A 26255-nucleotide genomic window follows, 5' to 3' on the forward strand; every position below is an offset into this window, starting at 1 on the left:
ATGAGATATCTCCTGGGAACCCTGACTTGAAACCTCAGAGGATCTAAATATGTTTACAGAGCCTCCAGTTAGTCTACACAGACAATAGGACTCTGCTCTGAGAAAAAAAAAAAATCTAAAGCTTTTCAAAACATGTGAATTAAATGCCTAATATTATGTGCCAAGCAAAGAGGGAGGAATACAAAATGACTTCTGTTCTTAGTGGGAGGCAAGTACATAAAAAAAAAAAAAAAAGAAAACTGCACACATGCAATATGCCAATTGAGGAATGCATTATGTTGCTTGGGGCTTATAGAGAAATTAGTGACACATTGGGCTTGAGGAAAGGGTTCAATAAAGCTTTCTGGAAAAAAGTGACTTCAGGATGAGACTGCTATAAGGATTAAGAGTTCCATCAGGTAGCTCAGGAAGTTTAAAATATTGCAAAAGAAATTCAGGAAAGTGGGCACCTGGCTGGCTCAGTTGATGGAGCATGCGACTCTTGATCTTGGGATTATGAGTTTGAGCTCCACATTGGGTGGGGAGATTACTCAAAAATATAATCTAAAAAAAAATCCAGAAAAGGAAACCACCTTGCACAGTACTTGGTACCTCTTCTGCCACTATTGCTTCTACTTCCCCCACTTTAACCTGATTCATTTATTTTTCTCTTCTGGAGCAGCTTTCATTCATATAGTCCTATGTATTTTAAGAGTATTTACATGTATTTCCTCATTTAATCTTCTAGCTGCCTTCAATGGTAGGCAGGTATAGCAGACCAAGCACTACAGAATATTGAAATGATGATTTCCTCCATTTTTCCATGGAGAGTGCATAAAAGGCTCTATTCTACATGCGTAGGAGAGAAGTTAATTCGTTACATGCCATGGGTGTCATAGGGCATTAAGACTTAATTCTCTGGTTGAGAAAGCATAAGATAGACATTCACCAAACTTACCTCCTGTTTGTACTGACTCTGAAGATAGACTGCATTTTTCAACCTCTCTAGAATTGAAGTGGGGCCAAGTAACTAAGTCAATAGAATGCATGTAAAATTGATATGTGCCACTTTTCAACCAAACTAATAGAAATCCTCCTGCATGCTTGTTCATATGTTTTCCCTATCTGCTGGCTGAAACGGGAGAGCTCTGAGGATAGAGGAAAGGGAAGTGATAGGGAAGAATGGAGCCACCGGTGGAAGGATCTTGAATTCCTAAATTACAGCGTCAAAGGCCACTTGCCAAATACTATTATTGAACTGTTATGCAAACAAGAAATAAAGCTTTTGTATGTTAAACCATTAAATTTTAGGGGTTGTTTTCTTAAAGTAATCAGCCTTCCTTGATTAATATAGTAGAAGAGGCACTGTTTTCGCAGATTTACAACTAAAGAAAGAATGATTAATAGAAAATTAAACTTTGGTGAAGGCAAAATGGCAAATAGATAATAGAAACTCCACTTGAACACACATCATGTAGCTCTAGAACGTCCAGCATTCTCCACAATATCTTCAGAGGATTGATACTCCACTATAAAATAACTAAGTCTAGCATAAAAGCTACTTAATAAGCCGTGATGAGGTGAATACAGTCCATTGAATATATACTTTGGCTTTGAGGAAAAAGCCCTATGATTGTGCTTCCTTCACAAGCTACCTAAGCATCTGTCCTTCTAGTTACTGCTAAAGGATTGACATGTCTTTCATTTTCTCCTACCCAGAGCCACAAATGGTCCATCTTTCTGTTTGTACTGAGGCTTTGCTACTCAACACATGATCTACAGACTAGTGGCATGCCTTAGAAAAGTATTAGAAATATAGAATCTCAAGCAAAATTCTGCATCTTAACAAAATCTGTAGTGACTCTTGTATTGATTCTTGTGCACCCTAAATTTTGAGAAGTGTTGGTCTATAGCATTGCTCTACCCTGAGATTTGCTTTCCTGAATGAGAGTCCTTTTAGCACCTGTTGTCTCTTCCAACTAGTATCCTTTTCATCTCAGTAATTTTCTATGCACTCTCTTACCTTGATTGCACCCTCATGTGGTTACAACTGTGTTGACTTACAAAGACCTGCTTTGATCCATACTCAGCCTGGTTTTGACTTTCTTCATGTGACCTAGCCATTCCAGACTGAGTCTCTAGTACCAAAGGCAGGCATCAACTCTTGTAAGATAGATATATACTCAAAGAAGCACATTTTGGTGCTTTATGGTCATTAAACCCTTAATTAATTAAAGTGTCATATTAGCTCCAGGTACTGAATTGGAATTTATGGGAAATGATCCCTAGAAGTCTCTATTAGAGAGAAAAGATCTGAACATAAGGAGTTGTCCTGGGAGGGCCTATCTTGTTAGTCACCTGTTTTCATTAATTTTTGGGCTAATCAGCATTTGATAATACTCCTCTACTACATAGCATATTGATTTGTTTTCCTAGTATAGCTTTATAAAAATAAAAGTAATAATATCAATTCCCTGCATTTGTATATGAGAATATATCCACGCTCTTAACTGAAATGCCTCAGATATCAATAGAGGTGGGTCATAGCATCCTATTTCAACCTTCTGCATTTTACTGTGACCTGGGCATCTAGCTCTGACAATTAGTCAAGAACAGAAGTGTAGAGTCTAATACTTAGAGGGAACATAGACATCTATAGTCTCTAAACTAGATGGCCCAAATATTTTAATAGATCAAATTTAGAGTCTCAGGACCTGAAATTCAATTGCTCAAAAATAATTCTGGCCTGTTATTTATTGGGAACATTTGGTGACATCATTGACAGCTGTCCTTAGAGTATGGTGAAGAAGAGTGTGGTGGGTTCTTGCGCCCAGCGGCTGGGTTTCAATTCTGACTCCATCCTTACTTGTTCTGTGATGTTGAAGAGATTGCTTAACCTCTCTAGATCTCAGTTTCCTCATATTAAAAGAGATTTACAGGGTACTGGGTGGTTAAAAAAGATTTAGTAAGTCTTATTAAAGTACTGAGGACAGGCAGCAGTACAGAATCATAATGAAAAATAAGCCCTTGTCTATTGTGCCCATTTGCAGCATTGTCATCCTCAGCAGATGTGGAAAGAAAGGAGTTAAGAAAAACAAACTAACCTTTATCTTTGGCTGAGATGTTTCCTTCTGTTCAGATGAAATAGCACAATAGATGGGGAATCTTAGGCTGGCAAGTGGCTACATGTGGACATTAGACATAAAAGTTAAAATAGTAATAATTTAATTCATTTTGTTGAATATTCACCTTGCTTTTTTCTGTACTGATAAACTAGGTTTCCTGTCTTCCTGTTTCATTTTCCACAGTCATAATTATGCATGGCCACAGCATTCTTGAGTTGATCCAAGACGTAGAAACAAAATATTGTCTCTGAGTTTCTCTATCAGTCCCTGGCTCTGGGAGTTCTGCTTTGAGAGCAAGCTTTCTTATAGTGATCAATATTTGTGTGATAAGGAGCAATAGCTTAGTTGTCAACCATCATGGTTCAGATACCTCTTCAGACTAAGTGTCTTGTGTGATTCTGATATTCGATCTCACATTTCCCTCTTCTATGGTGTCCAATCATTCGTTAATGATACCAAAGCGTAACACATTTGCAGGGTATTGTATCCTCTTCAAATCTTTTCAGAACTGCTTTAATACCATTTTACGGGCCCGTGCAATTCATCCAACCCCTTAAATCATTTTTCTTTCCTCAGCTTAAAGCCTTTCAATTCTATACCTCTACCGATAAGGCTTAACATTATAACAGCTTAAGACGTTCTTGCTCTTAGACATGTAAGGGGAAATAACTGTCGTATCATTGTCAGTGTTTATCATGAGGATTTTTATGGAGCACATCACAGAGTACTAAGACAACCAACATTTACCAAATTCTATTTTCATATTTAGAAAAACGTCTTTGAACAGGAAATGACAATTGTGGGCAAAATTAACTGACTTGTTTCCAGTAAATTTTCAGCAGCATTATTTTCAGAATAACCAAGCCTCACATGGAATGCACAACTTTTCTTCAAAAAAAAATATTGAAAAGCAAAAAAAAAAAAATGCATTACTTATAAAGAAAATAAAAACTTTCTACTTTTTTATTAAAAATTATAGCTTTCACAGACCTACTCTGTTTCTTTGAATCCAATATTTTTTTCAGTGTAACTACTTTTCTAGTTTTTTATTTCCTTAGTATGTCAGTTGTAACTCATTTTGCCTCTTAACATTCTTATCATTGTAGAATAATTATTTTGACACCATCTATATTCCCTATTACTTGAGGATAATTTATCATGTCATAATTATTGAATTATTTACTTTTTTAACTTGAATAATACCTTGTATATAGTATACACTCATTAAATATCTCTTACAATTTAATGCATGAATAGAAACAGCATAAAATATAAACTAGAAATACTGGGTTATATTTCTGGTTCTATTCTTAGAAATATGCCATTGAGCAAGAGTGGCAGACACACTCTTTAAGTTGGTACTGATTCTTACCTCCAGATGTTTATACCCTGTGTGATCTCTTTCTTTAGAGTGTAGGCAGGTCTTTAACTTGCTTTTAATCAATAAAATTTGGCAAGGTGATAAGATGTATGAGGTTATATAATGACATTATATAGCATTGTAGTTCTTGTTTGTTGGGTCTCTTTTTCTCCTTTGAAGTAAATGGCCATATTGGGGAACTCCACATGGCAAGAAACTGGGGGAGGCCTCCAACCAATGATACATAGGAAACTAAAAACCTCAGTCCTAAGACTACAAGGAACTGAATTCTTCAATACTTAAATGAACTTGAAAGTGGGTTCTGCCTCTGTTAAGCCTCAGATGATTCTTTAACCCTGGATGGCATCTTTATTGCAGCTGTGACATCACAACTAGAGAACACAAACTTTGCCTAGATACATGACCCACAAAAACTACAAGAAAACATAGTTGTTTTAAGATCAGTTTGTGGAAATATCATTACATAGCAATAGAAAACTAATACAGGGGGTGCCTGAGTGGCGCAGGTGGTATAACCTATTTTAGTTGGCTGAAACATCCAACTCTGGGTTTTAGCTCAGGTGGTGATCTCAGGGTGATGAAATTGAGAGCTCTAAGTCAGGCTTTGCACTCAGCCCCTGTGCCCCTCACCACCCCTGCTCTCTTCCTCTCTCTCTAAAATAAATATATCCTAAAAGCAACAACAACAAGAACTAATACAGTAAGTAACCCACTGAATATGGGTCTCCATAGTCATAAAATATAAATAAAAATATGTGTTTTACATTAGTGATGGGATTTTTTTAAAGTTAAAAGTCAGTATATTTAAAAGCACTTTAAAATGCTAAAACACTATATGAACATTGTATTTTAAAAGACACACTTCATTAATGCAATCCCATTTATTCCTCCAGTAACACTCTAAAGGAAGTAATATTATCATCTCTCTTTAATAGCCAAGTAAACTGTTATACCTATTTTACAGATTAAGAGCCTGAATCTCAGAGAGATCAAGTAATCAGCTTAAGGCAACACAGTTGTAAATAGGGGAGCTCATATTTGAACTGACAAATATTAAATTCCAAACCTTGACACTTTCCACTGATTCTTAGTAAACTGAAGTATGCTGAGAAGCATGTAGGATCCATATCTATGTTTTTAATTTTTCAGGATTCAACTGGAAAGATTCAACATTTAAAAAATTATAGTAAATACAATTCTTGGGTTTAATGAAGCAAACTCATTTCCTAAAACCCTCCATCACAATTGCTATCCCTTAAAAATTTTATTTGACAATGATGACAATAACAGCAAAAATTTTACATGGGCTTACTGTGTGCTAGGGCATCTTCTGAGCATATACCATATATTACCTCAGTTAACAGGAAATGGAAAACAAAACTATCAGCTGATGATTGTTTACAATAAAATTATCACCTTTATGTAACTTTCCTCAGTTTTAGAAAGTAACGAAAATAAACCTGGAAAACTCATTTCTGTTCTCCATTATGCTAGAGCCTGCTACATGATATTATGGAAATTTTGAATAAACATCAGTGAAGACTACAGAGGCTTGTGCAAATAGTTCCAGTAGCAAATAATGCTAATCTTTAAATCCTGCCTTGGCCTATGGGTGAAGGCATTTGTTGGAAGGCACATTTCTGGTTTGTTGCTATTACTTATGCCGTCTTTCTTGTAGGAGAAGCTGATATCCATTAGGCCATTCTGTCATCAGATAAATGGACTCATAATGCCAGAAAGACAAGAAATACTCTCTACTTTCTGTTTCTCTAGATGCTTAACTCCTTGATCAGTTAAAAGGGCCAGTGCTTTAATTCATATGTCCACAACAGTAAAGAGATTAGGCCGGGCAAACTCTTTAAGGCTCAGATGAGAAGGTATATCAAGTATCTTTTATCTGGGTGCATTAACTTCAAGCCTACTAGGAAAAGAGTAGGAACCCTCATTTTGACATCAGGTCCAAATTGCCTTTTTCCGTTCATTACCATCACAAAATGGATGCATTAGCCCTATTTGTCAGTATATACAGTTTTCAATCAGTTGTGACTACTGGCACCCCAAATTGCCAGTAGTGTCTTTTTGCTAATGTCTTTTCCCTCCTTTGGAGAGTGCCTTTAATGAATTATTTTTGAAAATCAGTGAAAATGACTCCCAAACCTGTAGTACTCTTTGTTCAAATTCTAGTCCAACTACCTTCAACTTCCAACTGCTTACAAGTTATTTCCAGTTGAGACTATTATATTGTACCTTGAAATTAAGCATTTTAATTCCTAAATTGTGATAGTGAGCACTTGGAGAGCTAGTTAAACTTATAACTTCCCTCCTTCTTCATTGGATCTTAGTTAGATCCTAGAATTTGTTCTTTTAGTCAGTACTGGAGGCGATGCTTATGATACAAGAATGTTTAATAAAGTGTGATTGACTTGAGAGGCTGAGACCTCTCAATTACTCCTTGGCAATATTTCTCCTTCCTCTTAAACCATTCATCATTCATCGTGAGATCCATATTATACTCTGTACCTATGGTGTCAGCTTACCTGTAGCCATTTGATGTCAGGGATGCTCAAACCCTAAAACAGATTCCTACCCTAACAGTGATTTAAAAAAAAATTTAATTAATTAATTTATTTGAGAGAGGGAGAGAGCAAGCCAGAATGAGCAGGAGGAGGGGCAGAGGGAGAGAGAGAGAAGCAGGCTACCTGCTGAGCAGGGAACCTGACATGGAGCTTGATCCCAGGACCCCAGGACCATGAACTGAGCAGAAGGCAAATGCTTAACCAACTAGCCACCTATGTGCCCCCATAACAGTGATTTTATAACAAGCCCCTGGCTACATCAGAATCTTTATTCAATCAAACTATCTTAGATATTTTTGAAAATTTGTTATGGAAAATTGCTGAAAGAATAGTTTAATGAAACTCTGTCTACTCATTGCTAGCTTCAACAATTAACCATTCATCTATACCTCATTCATTTCCCTCATCCCTGATGTTTTTGAAACAAATCTCAGTTATCATATCATTTCACTTGTAAATATTTCAGTATGATTGTCTAAAATTCCTACATTTTAAAAAACCCCAATACCATTATCATGCATATAAATAATAATTATTGTTAAATAGTAAATAAATTCCTTACTATAAATTTCTAGTCAGTAAGTATAAAAATTTTCTCAAATGTCTATCATCTTTAGTTTATTTAATCAGGTTCCAAATAAGGAACATGTATTGACTTTAGTTGATATATGTCTTAGATCTGTTTTGAGTTTCAAATCCAAATCTTTTTTACCCATTTCTACATGTTGAAGAAACTAGATAACTTTTTCTTGTAACATATACCATAGGGCTGTTGATTGCATTTTCTCTGTTCTTTTTATTTATTGTAAATTAAAGTTAGACTTAGGGAATTGATCATGTTCAGGTTCTGATATTCAAGCAAGAACACTTCAATAGTAGAATTGTGTGTCTTTATTAGGTGCTCATAATACCTGCTTGTTTTCCTTTTCATTGATATTATTGGCCATTGATAACATCTTAGTCCATTGTTTCATTCTGGTATGTTATATGAGATATGCAGAGATTCTAATTCTTTATTTTTTTTCTTTATTCAGTACCTAGAATATTTCCTAGAAAAGAAGAGAATTTCCTTCATTAACTGCTCATTGACCCTGAGCTATATTCCTCAAGGCAAATGAAATACCTGACTCTTTCCCTTTATTTACCAGTTTTCATTGGGTTCTTGAGCATCTTTCAGAGATTACCAGGGAGTCTTTAAAAATAAATATCATGGTACATCTCCATGCATTTAATTATTATTTGAAGCACTTCCATTTCTTGCAATTATTATCCTCACTGATGCTCAGAACTTCTGAACTCCTCTCTCAGGTTCTTTTGAGTTTCATGATACCTTCTGCCTTTAAGTCTACTCTGTTTACCATGTTACATGTGGACCCAACACCAACTCAGCTGTTTTTTGCTCCTAATTGCTAACCTACTCCAGTGACACCTGGAAGAAGAGTGGGACTAAGTATAACCTCTTCTCTATGACTGTTATGATTATGCTTATGTTCTGTAGGCAGTCATAAAAATGAGTCTGGAATTAATGGAGGCTAAGTTTGGAGACAGAGATGTGGGAAACATTTCTCATAAGTAGTACTAAAGCCATCAAAGGCAATGAGATTCTCAAGGGAGATTGAATTAATAGGAAGGTTACAGCCTAAGATTATACAATCATGGAAAGAGTGGGCAGAGGAAATGGAGCAAGTGAGAGGAAACAAAGAGCCTGAGAGCAAACTGGGCAATAAGGTCAGAGTGATTTAAGAAAAGCTAGAGATGGGGAAAGGAAGTATTTAGAAAACAACCACTAGATGAGAGCTTATGGAGTCTTTTGAATTTATCATTTAAGAGGAAATTAATGACTTTCATCAGATGAGTGAAAACTAGCTCAGATTGGTTAGGCAACATGCCCCCAAATCATAGCTGCTAAGAGACTGAGGATCTAAATGCTTGTAGTCAAACTCCAGATACTGTGTTCTGGCCACTGTGGAATGCTGATCAATCAACTGCATTGTAGTTTCCATGGCAAATTGCTATCTGCTTTATCCCTGGAGGTCTAATTCATTATAATGACATCCTAGCTAGATGGGATTTAGAGTCTACTTTGAATGTCCCTGATGGCTGCAATATAGATCTGAAATTTCCACACTCCTGGCCTCACATAAAATGTTAGGAAACAGGCTAAATTCTCTATATCTTCTGGCATTAGTATTCTCTGCTCTAAAGTATGATCCCTCAGTTCATAGCTGCCTGAGAACAAACTAGTCTTATATGTTGGGGGAAGAGAGGTACCCACATGTATGCATTTATTTGTGTACATATCTATGCTGATGACATTTCTGTGGTCAAGGACTGCCATACATTTTTCCCTACATTCAGCTGTGATGAAGAGTCAAGTGTGGTCAGTTCCAGGCTCCCCAGCACTGATGTTGCAGTGGCTATACACGTCAAGTATAAGAAGGAAGGATCAGCACAATTTCAGAAACAGGCTTCTTCCAATCAGAGAGAGTTAGAACCCTACACAGTTTGACCTAATCAAGTTGTCTGTATTTTTTTTTTTCCCCCAAAGCCACTCTATCTAATATTTCTAATATGGGTAAATTTGTCTCTGTAGTACCCGTTCTTATATTGTTTTCCTCCTACTGGTTATACTTTCCCTCTGAAATTTGTCCTGATTGTTCATTTATGCATCATTTATTCCTTAATTTGTCCTTCCTAGTGTCTTATCCATCTTATCCACTACATGGAATGTAGTGACTCTCCTCTGTACTCTCCTAACACTATCTTCATACCTCTACCATAGCACATCATAGTGAAATTACCTGTTTTCTCTTTGAGTAAGGGGGAATGCTTTATATATTATTGTGTCTCACACAAGTTCAGTAATAATTACTGATTTTAGCAAGAAATATTACTGAACACAAGTTCAGTAATAATTACTGATTTTAGCAAAAAATATTTTTAGCTTAGTATGTGAAAATTACCTAATCTTATCTGAGTAGTTTCCCAAATATTGAGGGATTGATAAGGTCTGAAATATAAATGAAACACAGCAGAAATCTAGGGCTTTTATAATGTATTTGACTTAGCATTTATACACACACATATCATATAAATGCTATTTAATATAAACCTTCAATATATATGCATCTATGTTAAGGGAAGGTAGATATAGATCTAGATGTATGGAGTATAAACAGGTACATTTGGCAAGTTCCATAAAAAATCTAGAGAGGAGAGATAGCACTTCTAATTTTAAAGATACAACTCAAATTTCCCACCCTTCCCACCCCTACCACCGCCGCCCCCCCCCCCCACTTTTTTTTTGTATCTAGGTCTCCTTACTTTATTTATTTTTTTAAAGATTTTATTTATTTATGATAGACAGAGAGGGAGAGAGAGAGAGAGAGAGAGAGAGAGAGAGAGGCAGAGGAAGAAGCAGGCTCCATGCCGAGAGCCCAACGTGGGACTCCATCCCGGGACTCCATCCCGGGACTCCAGGATTGTGCCCTGCGCCAAAGGCAGGTGCTAAACCGCTGAGCCACCCACGGATCCCCAGTCTCCTTACTTTAAACTTTTGGAACATTAACTGTTTATAGTGCCCAGTATATTCTAGAATGATGAGCTATTTCATATCAGTGGTATACTTACCTTATGCATTTTGAACTATACTTTAAGCAACAGAGGGCCAAGGTCATACCTTATATCCAGGTTACCTACAAAAGGTCTAGAGAGGAGCTGCCACATAGTGGAAACTTAGTGAACTCTCAAGATTGGGTGGATACCTAAGGAGAGTCCATGTATGTCTAATTAGTTTAAATAGCATGCAGACCCAGGACAACAGGCGCATAGTTTCTAATGGGGCTACTGGAATGTGTTTGAGTCTGTTCTTCAAAGAAAAATAAAACCAAATGCCTCTGTGATTTGGGGATATACCTGAAGTTTTTAAAGCAGAAACAGCCAATCAAAAAAGATTATATCATTGTGAATTCTGTGGTTCCTTTCTCAGGGTCTCACTGAAGCAAGAAGATAGGATAATGATGACTGGATTTTTCAGAGGAAGCTTATCATGCTGCTCTGTGAGAGAGAGTTCAGATGTGCATTTAGTTGTTTGAAAGACTTCTCAGATATGAATACAGACATTCAGCCAAAAGTTATTGTGTCTTGAATAATTTTACCACCACCAACGGAGACAAAAAATGACCATCTATTTATATTTCTAAGAATTATTCTTTTTCACTGTGTTCAAGAAATGTGCTCTCTTGAACATCTAGAAGAAATGTCATCACTAAATATTTAATACTATTGGGTTTCCAACTTGAAAAGAAGAAAAAATTGGAAGAAAAAGAATACTTTCAGTGACAATTCTTTAAATTTTTGATGCCTGCTTCTTCCAAAGAACACTGAGTGTTTCTTAACAAATTAATCTGGCTGTTTTACATTAAGCTTTCTGGCTAGTCTTTGCCATCTTCATCACTTTTACAAAATTTGTAGAGATTTTCTCAGTCCATGTTTGGTATTAATATGTATTTCTCTCTACTTTTTGAATATCTCTCATATCCCTTGAAGGACAGGGACTGGTTTCAGTGATGCTAAGTTATATTTCTTGTTTTTATTGTGATTTAATTGACATTAACATAGTATTAGGTTTAGGCATACAACATAACAAACTGATATATGTATATACTGTAAAATGATTACCATAGTAAGTTTAGTTAACATCTGTCACCATACAGTTACAATTTTATTTTTTTCTGGTGATGAGAACTTTTAAGATATGCTCTTCTAGCAACTTTCAAATATACAATACAGTATTAACTATAATCACTGCTATACATTACTTTCAGAACTTCTTTATCTTGTAACTTGAAGTTTGCACTTTTACTGGCTACTGCACAGGCAGTGTTTAGTATGTCAAACTAGGTACTTAGAATTTTAAGATCATAAATCTTGAAGTTACAAATCAGACAAGGTAACTTTGTGGTATGTATTTCATGATGAAAGATAAACACATTATATGGGTACAATTTTCTCTAAATTGAATAAAGTGTGCAATTTTCATGGCTTTGTTTAAAAATTTAATGCTTTGAGGATTATCATTTTATTTATTGAGCCTTAAAACTCAGTGCATTTAAGAGGTAAAGAAAGTCATTTTGGTGCCTGCTGAGTGACTAAGTTCTTTTTTCCTTCACTGGAGGACAGACTCCTGAATCACAGATAGGCGTTTCAGTCCTAATAAAAGCTACACTCATAATTGTCTGAACAGTTGTTGTGAGATTCAATACATTGATCAAAACACTTGTTCAAAATTGCCTTCTCAGTAATTGGTTTGTTGCCCTTTTGTTCCTTTTTGTTGTTGCTGCTGCTGCTACTGCCTGACCATAGCTACCCACTAGACCAGTCTCAAATCATGTTTTAGTGTCTTCTCTTTGAAGAAATGAAATCATTCTATGAACACTGCCACCTGCATTGCCTTTTTCAGCAGAAAAGGAGAAATGGCCACAGAGTAGTCATCGCATCACACCTAATTCTGGTTCAGGCTTTAACATTAATTGTTTTGATATTGACCAAATTACTTAACAGCTCAGGGCCTCAGTTTTCTTATTTATATAATACATGGATTTGACAGGGTGTTTTCCAGGATCCCTTCCAGTTATTACTTTCTATGATTTTACATGATCAAGTGAAATAAAATTAATGAAATGCTCTATGAACACAAGGGATTATGATGATGATTAAAGGAGGGGGATAGGTTGGAATTTTGCCTCAGTTTATCCACAGAATTATTCATGACCTCAGGATTCTAGTCACTGTACTCTCTGTTGGTGGGAGGGAGCCAAAAAATGATGTCTCATAAATGAGTTCTATGAAGCTATTCATTTTCTATAATGTATTTAAGATATGTGTGGTTGTTGGCACCCTTCACACATACAACACACACACACACACACACACACACACACACAAAGGTATCTGATAGTTACTAGTGACCCTAGTATTAAAAGTTATGTTGTCATTAGGTTTATTTTTTTCTATGGATATACTGTTACTACATTTTACAAAGCTACTGAGGCCAGTGTTGGCTTTTATAAGTTTTCTTTTGTGTTGTGTGTCTGGGTCTTTATGCAATGTAAAAATTCCAGCTGTGTCTTTAATGTTGTCAAATTAATTTCTTCCAAAGTTCATTTTCTTAGTCTAGGTATGTATGTATGAAAAAAACTTACAAAGTATTCTTTCTTCTTTCTTTCCTTTCCTCCTTTCCTCATCTTTCTTGTCCCTCTCAACAGAATAAATTCTCTGGCTTTGAATTAGTTTTTATTCTGTAGACATCTGTTTTGAAGACAACACATGAAAAACCTAAAGGGCAGTACTCGGCTTGGGTTGATGGGGATGATAGATTGCTAGAGAAAGAGGAGTGGATTATCTGAGGGGAGAGATGGCGTCAAAGACGAACTGTGCTTATTTCATACGTCTCCTGCCCACTCCTCTGTGCATTTACCAAAGTCACAGTTATGGAAAACCTCATTATGCCAGCCTCAGACCAGGGCACTCAGGAAACTTAACTGTTTAAATACTGAACTCAAGTATCTTGGCAATTCCTTCAAATGCAAACCCTATGTGTAAATGTATAAACTGTCTCTTTCTAAAGGATGTGATTAAACTCTGTTCAATCACAAGAGGCATATCAATCAAAATATAAATTCTAAAAAATATTCCATAAATTCAGTTGAGTACCCACTATATAATCTTTCCTGACACAGTGAGCTTTCATAGATTTTTGCTTGTTTAGCATCCATATCTTCTTTAATAATATTTTAATTTCCCACCAGGACACTGGTTTTCAAAATTTTTTTAATATAACCTACCGTAGCAATGTACTTAAAACTGTAGCCTAGGAACACTGTTAAATAGGAAATAACATTCTTATAAAGTAATGTTTTTATGACCTATTTTATCCTCTGGTATGTTTCTCCTTGTCTTTTTTCTTTACATTTCTTTCTTCTATACTGTCCCCTTCTATTCCCGCAACTAAAACTAAAAACTAAAACAAGAAGGATATTTGGTTGCAACTTACCAAATTGATTTCATGATGCACACATGGTTCTGTCTCCTTGTTTGAAAAGTTGTCCTACATACCACCCTTTCCTCCATGTTCAATGCAAGTGCTGTCATAAGAACTCACAGAGTTCCCAGATCTAACTGCAGGGCATGTGAAGTAACACAATTCATGTATAGTGTTCCCTGGGCTTATGTGATCTGTTCAGCTATGGAAATGTGACATAGCCTGATAAGTCACTCTGAATCTTTTGTGTTCTCATAGGACCTTCTCTTTTTTCTGATAGACTTGTGATAGTGAGCATGTAGAGTCTAGATCTGCTACAGCAATCTCACACAAAAGACAGATATGTCTGAAAATGAAAGTTACTTGCAGAGAAAAGCAGAACCTTTCTGAGAGAAGGAAATTTTACAGACTAGAGAACTGATGTTGGGGTGGTTGATGGTCCAATATAACCTGTGTAAAAAGTTATAGAGTAGAATTAGCAGAAGTTTGTTTGATTCCAAAGCTGATACTCTTTGTATTCTATTATCTTCCAGTAAGGACCTTACAATAGTGTTGGAGGCAAGGACACAAGTAATGTTAATTGTTGTAGCTGGGTAAGAGGAAAGCCCAGTAATGGAACAATATCATATAAGACAAGATGGCAGAAACATGGAGAGATTGGAGGTGGGGAATGGGGGGAGGGTGGTCCTTGAGTTTGGATAAAGAATTTGCATGTGGGGTAGAGCAGAAGGTTGGGGAGGTAGTCTTGGCACAAGAGATCTAGGCATTTATATTCTTATGGTAGTTTTACTGTATTTTTAATTAAAGGGAGGAAATTTTATGAATCTTGGAAACACTATCCTTCCCCAAGGCAAAAGGGATAATCACTTACACATTCAATTATGTATCTCCCCAAAGAATAAACAATATATAATGAACTCCAGGTACACACCAAAAAAAATGTCTTTCATTTTAGCAAGGTGTACTCTGTAAAAGTGCAGATTTTCTGCAGTGTAAGGTGGGTTGCCAGTTTTGCAGGGTTGCATGTTTTGGGGGAGGGTGATGAGAAGAGTATTGTTTCTCATTTAATTTTCAGCATTATAAAAGCTTATGTCTCCATTTCCTCTAAAAACATCTGTTAAACTACAAAGCTGATTCAAGCAAACAAAAGAACTTGAAAGAAAGACCAAATGCTCTGTCTCCAGGAAGACATATTTAGCCTGGTTCAAATTGACATTCATATGCATTTAAAAGCAATTAAACTCTCACAAAAGCAGCACAACCACAGGAGTCTGGAGCACTCCTTGTTTTCAAGCACTGTAAAGCTCCATTTCTGGAGGAGTAAGGCCTGTGGAGCTCATTCTCTGTTGTAATCCTAGCTTAGTAAAGCAGTGAACAGACAGGCTTCTCTGACCTCATTTGGTTAGGAAGTCCAACTTGATTAAAAATTATTAAGAGAAAAAAAAAATTCTCATCACTTAACCATCAATCCAAAAGATCCACTTCCAGAGTTTTTATTCTAATATCCTAATTCCTCACAGTGCCTATAAGTATTATAAGTTGTTTATTTATTTGGTATCTCCCCTATTTCAATGTTTATTCAACAAGAGCAAGAAACCTATCTGTTCCAATATCTAAACACCTTGCAATGAATATTCTTAAATGAATAAATGAATGAGTGAATGAATGGAATTCCTTTCCTAGACTAAGAAAAATCATACTCTAGGCTTGTTCAAATCTTAAGTCACCATTTCATTTCAGTTTATTACTTTACTCTTTGACATTAAAAGCACTAGATCTGGTGGATTGATTGGTGAATCATAATTTTGGTGTATGTTATATCTTTTCTCATCCTCTCAGTTTAGTAGCTGATAACCCTACCAATTTTTAACTATCCAGAGGAGGAATAATAAATATGTCATATTCTTTGTGTTTAACTTCATGAGTTACTCCTAGTTACAAAGGAGCAAAAAGTAAAAATAAGGAATAGATATGTAGATCCAATGTTCTTCACCTAGCTCCCAGAATAAAGTTAATTGAAAATCTTCCAATCAGGGAAAGAAGTAGAGAAGGGGGAAGGCATTTATTGGTTTGTGACACAGTTTGTACTACCCCATGGGATATTAGGCATGAGGTTGGAGAGAACAAATATGAGTGGGAACAGTGTGTAGCCAAGTTTTTCCTGTCCAGCCCAGAGTTCTGCTGATAGGCAGATGGTATGTTTCTTGGATATAATGGTGCTAAAAATCTAGAGAAGAGATGCTCAGTGGTTTGTTAGAGGCAAAGTGAATGGCTGCTGGCAACTCAGAACTTCTGAGGCCTCCAGATGGGCTAGCAAAATACATTAACCTTCCCAGTTCACTTGGGAAGAGCTAGAAAGGACTGAAAAATCATGGAAAGCCTAAGGGTGTAAATAAGGAAGACCCCCCATATAGCAGTACTGGACTTAGAAATTGAAGGCTAAACCAGGATTTTGGACACCTGGGTAAAGTAACAGTAACAGCAACCTTCAGCCCAAATCCTTGACCAGATGACTGGTCACCTCTGTGAGTGTCAGCATGAAGAGGCTGAGCCTGAAGACCACATAAGACAAGGTACATCTCACAGATCTACCAAGTAGAGGGGAGCTCCAAAGGGCTACAGAAAGTTTTTAAAGGGTGGGAGGGAGCTGAAAAGAGTAAATTATCAGCAAAGAATCCATTGTCTTAGGCAAGGATGCCCTCCTAAGGGGAATGGAATGGGTCTTTGAGTAAATTTCCAGGTGCTAAGGGACTGGTTAAAGGTTAAATCTCAGGGAGGGTAAAACTCCAGTTAGATTAGGTATTGTTAGTTTACTGACTTGGGACAAGTGATGCCATTGAGGGCTCTTGGTTTTCTTTTTAACAGGATTTAGTCCTAAAGAGACTGTGGAATGGAGTTTCTCTTTCTTTTTCCATTATTGCTTTTGTAATTGTGGTTGAAGTCTCCCAGAGATTTGAATCAATATGGGGAAAAGGGAGAGAGAGAATAAAATCTGAGAGTGCTTTAAAAAATCTGAATACTGCTGCATTATAAACTGAATTGACTGAGAAGTGCCTGAATGGGAAGAAATTTACCTGAAAGCAACTTGATACCAGTTTTCTGCTGCTGAGCAGAAATGGGAGCTTAATGATAGAAATTATATTTGAATATAGAAAAATAAGTTACGTTTTTGCATACATCAGTTTATGACTGGAAATTTAAATCCATTATATAGTCCCAGCAATTTAATTTTTCTTTTATGGTTTCAACTCCTGATGATTTTCTTTCTTTTTACCTACTACCATTCATTTGTATGCTCCACCTTTTTTCCTGGGGCCATTCATCATTCAACTAGTTCAGAGATAGTTGTTAAAACAATGTAGACAAGTCAAGAGGCAAGGAAGTGCTTATTCACTGTAGTTAAAAAGAAAAATATTCCTCTCCCTATCCTCTCTCCTTGCCTTTGCTTCTATTGTTTCTTTTGCTTAAAATATGCTCTCCCTCCTACTTAATCAAATCCTGTTGATCAGGCTCCAATCAGATCTCATCACTTCAGTTCAGGTTTCTCAGGTGTCCTACCCCACATAGCAGTCACCTTCCCTAAACTCTTAAAGGATCTGCAGTCTCCACTGCATAGTTAAGAACAGGATTATAATTGCCTGCCTTTGTTGTTTTTCTAAGAAATGATTTAAAAAATTTATCAATTAGATTGTGATCTCCCCAAGATCTTCCTTATTATCTTTGAACACAAGGTCTTAGGCAAATAGGTAATAATTGCTAACTGATTGAAATGTAGCATTTAGATCCAAAGTAACAATTTGATTTAGAATGCAGATTTAGTGAGCTTTCACACCACTATGAAATCCAGCCAACCAACAGGTGACTTTCAAAGAAGGTAACCAATGTGATTCTAATTTGAAGTTCTAATTTGAAGTGTTATGACCCATACTAAATTCAAGTATGCTTTAATCAATTTGACATATGATATACTTTCGAAATGTCATAATATTTCTGTGGTGTAAGACAAATGGCTAGAGTTTACATCTCAAGTGTATATGATTTTTGTTCCTCATTCTAACATAGTCACATTCATATAGCAGAATGCTGCCTTACACCTTTCTCATCTCTCCCTTTCTTGTCTACCACCACTTGGCGCGTTAGCTTTAGGTACCTGAGGGCACATTTAGATCCAAATCCATTTAGAGAATGGGGTATATCTAATAAAAGTGGTCATACAACTGCTTGGATCACTGTTCTCAGGGGACTATAAAATTTGTGCTGAGATGCAAACTGAAGAATAGGGGAAAAAAAAAAAAAAAAAAAGATCCTGCCTGGTCTTTAAGTTGAAAATGCATTTGAATGTGTATCAGCCTTGATGATTCTTGATGCTTATACTCAGCTACTTAGTAATCTTTTATTGGCATATGTGAATTAGATATTCATTCAAGTCACTTTTCATAGACATCCAGATGGGTGACGGAGATGGATTTGTACCCATCATTGACCATCTCTTTGGCTCTTATTTAACTTGGCAGGTTTGATGAAGAGCTGTATTTGCACATCAAGATTCTTTGATGGGCCTATTTTTAATATTGACAGCATGAGGTGACTTTTCAAGTTTGAGCTTTTTGCTTGCTGAACTTTGTCCTCCATCCTTATGTTCTTATTCATTATCACAGTTCTTTTCCATCTTTTGCATGTTTAGTATTAGGCAAATCTCCAACAGTTATTAAACTTATTATTATCATCATATAATTTTTATTACAGTTCTAGTGACAGAAATATCTTCTGTTTGTTGAGAAGTTGGGCTAGCTTATGAGATAAGAAAAGATTCTTTTCTTTAACTTGCAGGGTGTCGTTATGATGACTCCTTAACCTAAATTCTCAAAGACTCTTCCCCTCTCCATTACCTTCATTTAAGAGAATTTGTTTTATTATACTTCCTAAATAATTACATGCTGATTTGTTGCAGCAATTAGTAATGACTAATGAAGTCACTTTTTAGTGGCAAGGGGAGGATATACAGAATCTAATTAGAAAATGTTAGAGCACATTGATAATTCCATGTTTCAACAAGCAAACTCCTCTTAGAAGACTAGTTACTAATGGGACCTGTTGCACATGTGTGTTACACTGAGCAAGAATGTCCAAGAACAGGGCAGCCCTGGTGGCTCAGCGGTTTAGCACCGCCTTCAGCCCAGGGCCTGATCCTGAAGACAGGGGATCGAGTCCCATGTCAGGCTCCCTGCGTGGAGCCTGCTTCTCCCTCTGCCTGTCTCTTTCTTTCTCTCTCTCTCTCTCATAAATAAATAAAATCTTAAAAAAAAAAAAAAAAGAATGTCCAAGAACAGCAAAGGTAGATATAGACTTCACTAAGTAGTTAATAAGGAGCCACAATGACTTAAAACTTTCTCAGTGTCTTGACAACCATATTTTCTATTGCTTACTAACATAGAAGTTCTGCTTCCCTTATGGACATTGCACTGCTTTTAATCTAAGACATCAGCATACTACAAAATGGCATTTTCATTCTTTTTCCCTTTGCTTCAAGGCTACCCACAAGGTCTTGCAAAACTGCATTCAGCACTGGATCTATAGACAATTTATAAAAATATTCATGGGTATTTCCTTCTCTAAATTCTCAAAGTACTTATTTTCATTGATAAAACTTTTGAATTAACAGGTGGTACTTGATCCACCATCAGTTAGAATGTGCTTAGAAATATATTGTACTTTTAGTTTCATAACTTCTATCGGCAAATGGTGTGATCTATAGTACTGTAATGTTTCTGAAGCATACATTTTTTTGCTAGGATATGGGAATATGAAACCCTATATAAATGTTACCTTGGAAAGGAAAATTTGAACTATTTGTAGAAATGCAAATGAACTTCTGGGTTGGAAAATAATAATGTATTGAAGAGGTCATGGAAACTGATAGTTTGGTTCTGGTAAATGTGCACATTTGTTCATAGGCATTTAACTACACTTGGTTACACATTTCTAAGTGAAAAAAGAGCATTAAAATGAGAGAAAAATATTTATGTTACACCAAGAAACTAGAATGAGTGGTACCTGTAAGTCAGAAGTTTCACGAAATGTAGTGTAATATGAAGTCAGTTTGAGGAAGGACTGGCCTGGTGGAAATTCACTTTATGAGAAGGAAATGTGTTCCTGAGTAGTGAAATGGCAGAGGCTCCTGAAGGAACTCTACTAGTAACCCTTAGTCTGGAGCAGTGAAGAAAAGAGATTGGGGTGGGTTATGGGACAAGAGAGAGAAATTAAAAGAATTAAATGGTCCCCTTACCCTTTGGAAGAACACCAGACATTGAGGATCAATTTGGTCCTAGCTTAAGGTTTATCCTTTAGGTGAAAGAACATTCTGGTGGGGGTGGTAATCTGCTTTGTTGTAACATGGACAATCCTACCACTTCTAGAAGGACACTTTATCTCTGTGGACTTTAAGCTGCCTCACTTCTGTGCTATAAAGGAAAAATTAATTTCTCATGTGTTTCTCTTTATCCACACACTGTTACCACACTCACAACATTTCTGACACCAAATGTGTGAGGCTTTTTCCTATACCAAGCAATTCTTTGTGACACCAGCTGGGTGTCCTGTAATTCAATTCAATTGCACACTAACCAGTGTTAACAAACCCCACAGGTTAAGGGCTGAGTCCCATGAGACTGCCTCCCACTTCAGATGTCAATCACATGTAGTAGGTCCCCAGGTTACCCACAACTTTTAACCCCCTTGGCTATAAATTGGAGGTTCCCATGACCTCCCCCCTTGGATTTGATTATCTGCTAGAACGGCTTGCAGAACTCAAGGAAACATGTTTACCAGTTTATTATATAATAAAGGATATGCTAAACAGATGAACAGCAGGTATAGAGGCCCATAGGGTGAGTTCTGGAAGGGTCTCAAGAATAGGAGCTTTAGTCTCTTTGGAGTTGGGGTGTGCAATCATTCTGGCATGTACACATGATCACCAACCTAGAAACTCCCAGGACCCCCTACTATTAGGATTTTTATGGAGGCTTCATTGCATAGGCGTGATCAATTATTAACCCTGTTTTCATATCCTTTTTCTCTCTCTGAAGAATGAGAGACGGGGCTGATAATTCCAAGGTTCTACTATGGCTTGGTCTTTCTGGTCAGCCCCCATGTAAGAGCCCATCAAAAGTTATCTCATCAGAAAAAAAAGACACTGGTGTCAACCAAGAAATTCCAAGGGATTTAGGAGCTCTGTGTTAGGAAGTAAGGCTAAAGACAGAATGCTAGAACAAAAGACCTCCTAGCACCCTGGTTTACAAAGGTTTTAGGAAGTATGTGTTAGGAACCAGAGGCAGAGACCAGTGTATATATTTCTCATTATTTCACAGTGCACAAGACAATTCTTGGTTCCTTGGTAAAATATCTGCTGACTGACGGCAAAAGGGGCTTTGCGATTTCTAAAGGCTACAGAATTATAATAGGGGCAAAGAAAAACTATACTACATTTAAAATTCTTTCTTTTCTATTTATCTGTGCTGCAAATACTTGAATGGATGCACCATAATTTCAGACAAGCCCATCATAACTGAACACATTTATATACCAGTCAATGGGAAGAATAGAAAATTACCAGACACATGTAATGTGATTTTGCAGTTCATAGGAAAGAAATAGAAGAATATATATCCTTGTAAATAATGTCTATAAGAAACAGGAAAAATTCCTTAAAATATGTGTAATTTATAATCTCAACCTGATTTGAAATATTTTTATGCCTATGATATTAGGACATTGCTAATCATGAAACAATCTGAAGTTAGGAGTGATTACTTGGGTATTAAAAAAATGTGATTGCTGAGTTTAAAACTGTGAAGAAACCTGGAAATGGCAGCATCCATTTCATAGAAAACCAAATCAGTGACTTAGAAGATGGACTTGGGGAAGTTGTCCAGGAGTTAGAGGAAAGGGAAAAACAAACAACAACAACAACAACAACAAAACAATGAAAGAAAATAAGAGATCCATCAGGGCATATACAGGATATTTTTAAAATGTATAATAGAAATTCCAAAAGAAGAAGAAAGAACAGAAGGAGGAGAAACAACAATGGACATAACAAAGAAGAAAGCATCAACTGCTGGAGAAGGAAAACACTAAATTCTTTGGGTGACATTATAACTAACTGTAACCTTCAAGAATAATGAGATATTTCCCCAAACTGTGAAACATGTAGTCCTGTGACTTTATAATTACATGTCTAGGATTTAAGCCCAAGGAAGTAATGATGATGACATACACACCTTTTATGTTGTTAAGTAAAAATGTCTTTATGAAATACCTTATGTGGTGACAGAAAAGGAATTTGGATCGGCAAAGACAATAATATAGGGTCGTGGCTAAGCATGCAGTTTCTGAAGCTAGATTGCCTGGATCTGATGCCCATTCCACTGCTTACCAGCTGTGTGACCTTGGGTGATCTCTTGACCTCTCTGGCTTCAGTTTCCATACCTGCAAAATGTGGATGATAATATTCATATTTAGCTCCATTAATGTGATAATATTCATATTAATTCATGTTTCAAAGATTAACAGGTATACTACATACAAAGCATTTAAACGGTGCTTGGCAAATTGTAATAGTTATCTTTGTTTATTAAGGATGTGAACCTTGACTTCTGGCAATATTTACGTCAGAAATATAAACGATATAATTAAAGGTAGCTTTTATTTTCTGATTTTTGCTCAACTGTTTTCTAATTATCATACAATCACTATTAATAAAATGTAAAAAAAGAGAAAAATAGCATTTATAGTTTTTTAAACTACTGGCCATTTTTAGCCAGGAAAGTAGAATTTTGTTTTGGTGGAAGAATTGACTGATAGTTTTAGAAATAACTTTAGTTCTGTATTAGTGCTGCTACTGTGGTATCATTTCAATGTTTCAGTTATTCTTTATTGCATTTTCTACTGTACTAATTTATTTGCCTAGAGTGTCATAGTTCCTAATCTACCCTGTTCCAGTCTGTTCTGGGATGTAATGCTGGGGTTAGAACATTGTGAATAAAGTTTTCCAGACTCTTCCTTAGCTGGCTTATCCCTAATTTTGTCCAGTAGGAGGCAGTAGAAGGAGAGTGGAAGGGAGAAGGAGAAGGAACTGCCTTTTTCCTATAAGCTCTGGACCTTGTCAGCATCACTGACAGCAGCTCTTCAGGTGGTACAGTCTACCCCTGCTGCAGCAGCTGGTCCAGCATCTGTCAGCACTCCTGGAACAAGCCTGGAGGTATCCCATCCCCTTAGAGAGATGGGAACAGCCTGGCAAAGCCACCTCCTCAGGGGTCTGTGTGTGAACTTCATCAGGCCCCTCTGACACTCTAAATGGTTTCACTTCCCTGGAGGTGTCTCCTCATCAAGCTCTGGCCACCAGCTCTTTGAGGCTCCTTCTCTGAGCTTCTGAGTTCTATTTACACCTACCTCCTCTCTTTTGTCCCTCCAGGTTTAGGAATAGTAACTGTTCTCTGTTGTCATTATCTCTGGTTTACCTCAGTGATGCTTCTCCTTTCCCCAGATTAAACTCCCAATATTACATATCCTTTTTTTTAAGTATGCAATATAGTTTCTGTTTCCCTGACTGGATTCTGACTAATGCAAGTGGCATTTGTGAATTTGAGAATTGGAGGAGGTTTTCAGGACATTAATTCCTGCATGTTAAGAACCTGTTGCATTTTTTTTTTTTTTTCAGAAGAGGGAATGAATGAGGTCTGATCTCTTTTCATATGGCACTCTTCTATCAATGTTCAGGTATATAGTCTAGTGAAAGAGAAATGACATTCTTAGAAAAAAAGGTAGAAAGTAATCTTAAGTCATTTGTGTTCTCCATCAGAAGGGATTGGATTCTAATCTGGAACATAGAACCTGACTAATAGTAACTTAAACATATAGGAGTTTATATCATACACCAAGAGATCTGGACATAGGCAATCCAGGACTTGTAAGGCCAATCCACATGGCATTGAGAAATCAGGTTTCTTCTATCTTTCTATTTTGCCATCCTTGGCATGTGACTTTGGTTTTCCTGGTTCCAAGTACTGGTACATTTCCATGTTCCAGGCAGAGGGAAGATGAGAGAGGGGGTTGTGTCAGATTTCTCCTTATATTTTATTGGTCAGAACTATCACAGGGCTTTACCTGAAGCTGTAAGAGAAGATGGGAAATTGAATTTTTAGCTTTTTTTTTTTTTTTTTTCTTAAGCTCTATAAATAGAGGCTGGCAAGAGAGAAGGGCAATTACAATACTCATTATACAGATACATAGGCCCATTATATTACATGGGTGCCCCACAGTAAACTGCTGTATTTAAACCCTAATACATAGCATTTATATTACTGGTGCAAAAGGCTGATTATATATTGTCCATTTAAGTAGAGTGTTAAGTTCTTCATTATTTGCTTTCTATTTTGTACAGAAAGGAAATTTTGTGAGTTCAAAGGGGCAGAGAACAAAGCAAGCTTATTCTAGCATACTTAGCCACCCATTTGGTAGCATTTGAACTTTCCTGATGATCATTTACCACGCAACAGTGACTCTCTTCTGTACTTTCACCATTTGCTACAAGGTCACCCTTGAAGAGCTGCAAGGCAAACTCACTGAAGTCTTTAGCACAATGCTTTACCCTCCTTCTTAATTAGCTGCTGGGAAGGAGTGGAATTGTTTTGCCATTCCAGTGTCCCCATTTAACTCATTGGGACTTGGCTCTGCCGATGGAGAAGGGGCTGAGAACAGCTTTTGATGGCACCGCCTAATGAGGCTATCAGTAACACACTCATGCGATTAGACCTCCCAGCATCTCAAATATGTAAGGAGGCAACCTGCACAGTACTGTGAAAACCTGGAGCAAGAAAAGGATTTGGTGATTGTGTTTTATTTAACAAAGATGAAAGCAGCAATCTTCCCATCAGGCACTATTTATGATTAATTAAGATAGATTTTGCAAAGCAATCTATGCTTTTTGTGCTCAAGCAGAGGCATGCTAACAAGAGAGGACAATCATGAAGCTCCATAATCTGAACAGTAATAGGCCTGGCTTCAGCCCCACCAGCTAAATTTCATCTCAGTGACATTCAGGGTTTGGCAGACACCTCCAACCCTCATCACAGATGCTAATAGCAAATCAACTGAAAGGGCTGGTGTGGGTGATGCCAAACCTACAACGATTTGTGTCTTTTGAAAGCTCTATCTCGATTTTCTATAAGTTATTCCAGGTTGGATGAAATACATGTAATATGGATGTAGGCTCTCCTGGAGGTGGGCTCCAGAAACCAGATAGTGAGGCAGTACAAGAAAAAGGAAGTGGTTGTCTGGATGGAAGAAGAATTCATAGCACTCCATGGTCCTAAAACAAACTCACATATTGACTAGTGTTTGTGAACATCTTGTATAATCCCTCAAAGTGAAAGCTCTGATCACATTCAAGACCTTATTCTCAGTTATCAAATTCGACCAAAGAAAGATTTTGAAATCACAAAGCTCATCTAGACAGCAACAGAAACAATGACAATAACAACACAATAGTGACTTTTTAAGTAAAATATTCTAAGTTCTATGGCCCTTTTAGTTTTTTAAAGTTATTTCTATAGGTTTGGACCAATAAACTGATCAGTTACTTAAAAATCTGTGTTACTTTTTTTTTTTTTTTTTTTTTAGATTTTATTTATTTGAGGGAGAGAAAATGAGCAGTGGGGAAGCGCAGAGGGAGAAAGAGAGAAGCAGGCTCCCTGCTGAGCAGGAAGCCCTACAGGGGGCTTGATCCCAGGACCTGGAGATCATGACCTGAGCCAAAGGCAGATAGATACTCACTGACTGAACCACCCAGGTGCCCCAATAATCTGTGTTAATTCCTTTGAAGGAGACAAAAGAAGGGATTTCTTTCACCACTTTCCTTTGAAGTACAGGAAAGATTTTATTCTTCCATTTATTTTATTTATTGAATGCCAGCCATGTGCCAGGTGGTGAAATAGGACTTGAGGGCACATGACAGACCAATATAAACATGTGTTCTGACTTCACATAACTTGCCAATCATGTGAGATTTAGATAAGGACGTGAGAAATTAAAACACAATGTGATATGGGACCTGACAGCCCCCTAATACACCTGATGGTGGTGAGACAAGGGCA

The 26255-nt window shown here is 36.8% G+C and overlaps 2 long non-coding RNA genes across 8 annotated transcripts in view; one reads left to right on the forward strand and one right to left on the reverse strand.

Moving 5' to 3' along the window:
* Positions 1 to 4796, reverse strand: part of LOC111090522 — a 65697-nt gene extending 60901 nt beyond the window's left edge. The window contains exons 1-2 of the long non-coding RNA XR_005372181.1: positions 4477 to 4796; positions 3084 to 3161 (exon numbers count right to left, since the gene is read on the reverse strand). This is a non-coding gene — a long non-coding RNA (uncharacterized LOC111090522). The remainder of the gene's footprint in view (positions 1 to 3083; positions 3162 to 4476) is intronic.
* The window catches only part of LOC106559913, a 372001-nt gene that overhangs the window by 118956 nt on the left and 226790 nt on the right, over positions 1 to 26255 (forward strand). The gene's annotated exons all lie outside the window — the stretch shown is intronic.

This window comes from Canis lupus, chromosome 17, assembly GCF_011100685.1.
Source record: "Canis lupus familiaris isolate Mischka breed German Shepherd chromosome 17, alternate assembly UU_Cfam_GSD_1.0, whole genome shotgun sequence".
Classification (NCBI taxonomy): Eukaryota; Metazoa; Chordata; class Mammalia; order Carnivora; family Canidae; genus Canis; species Canis lupus.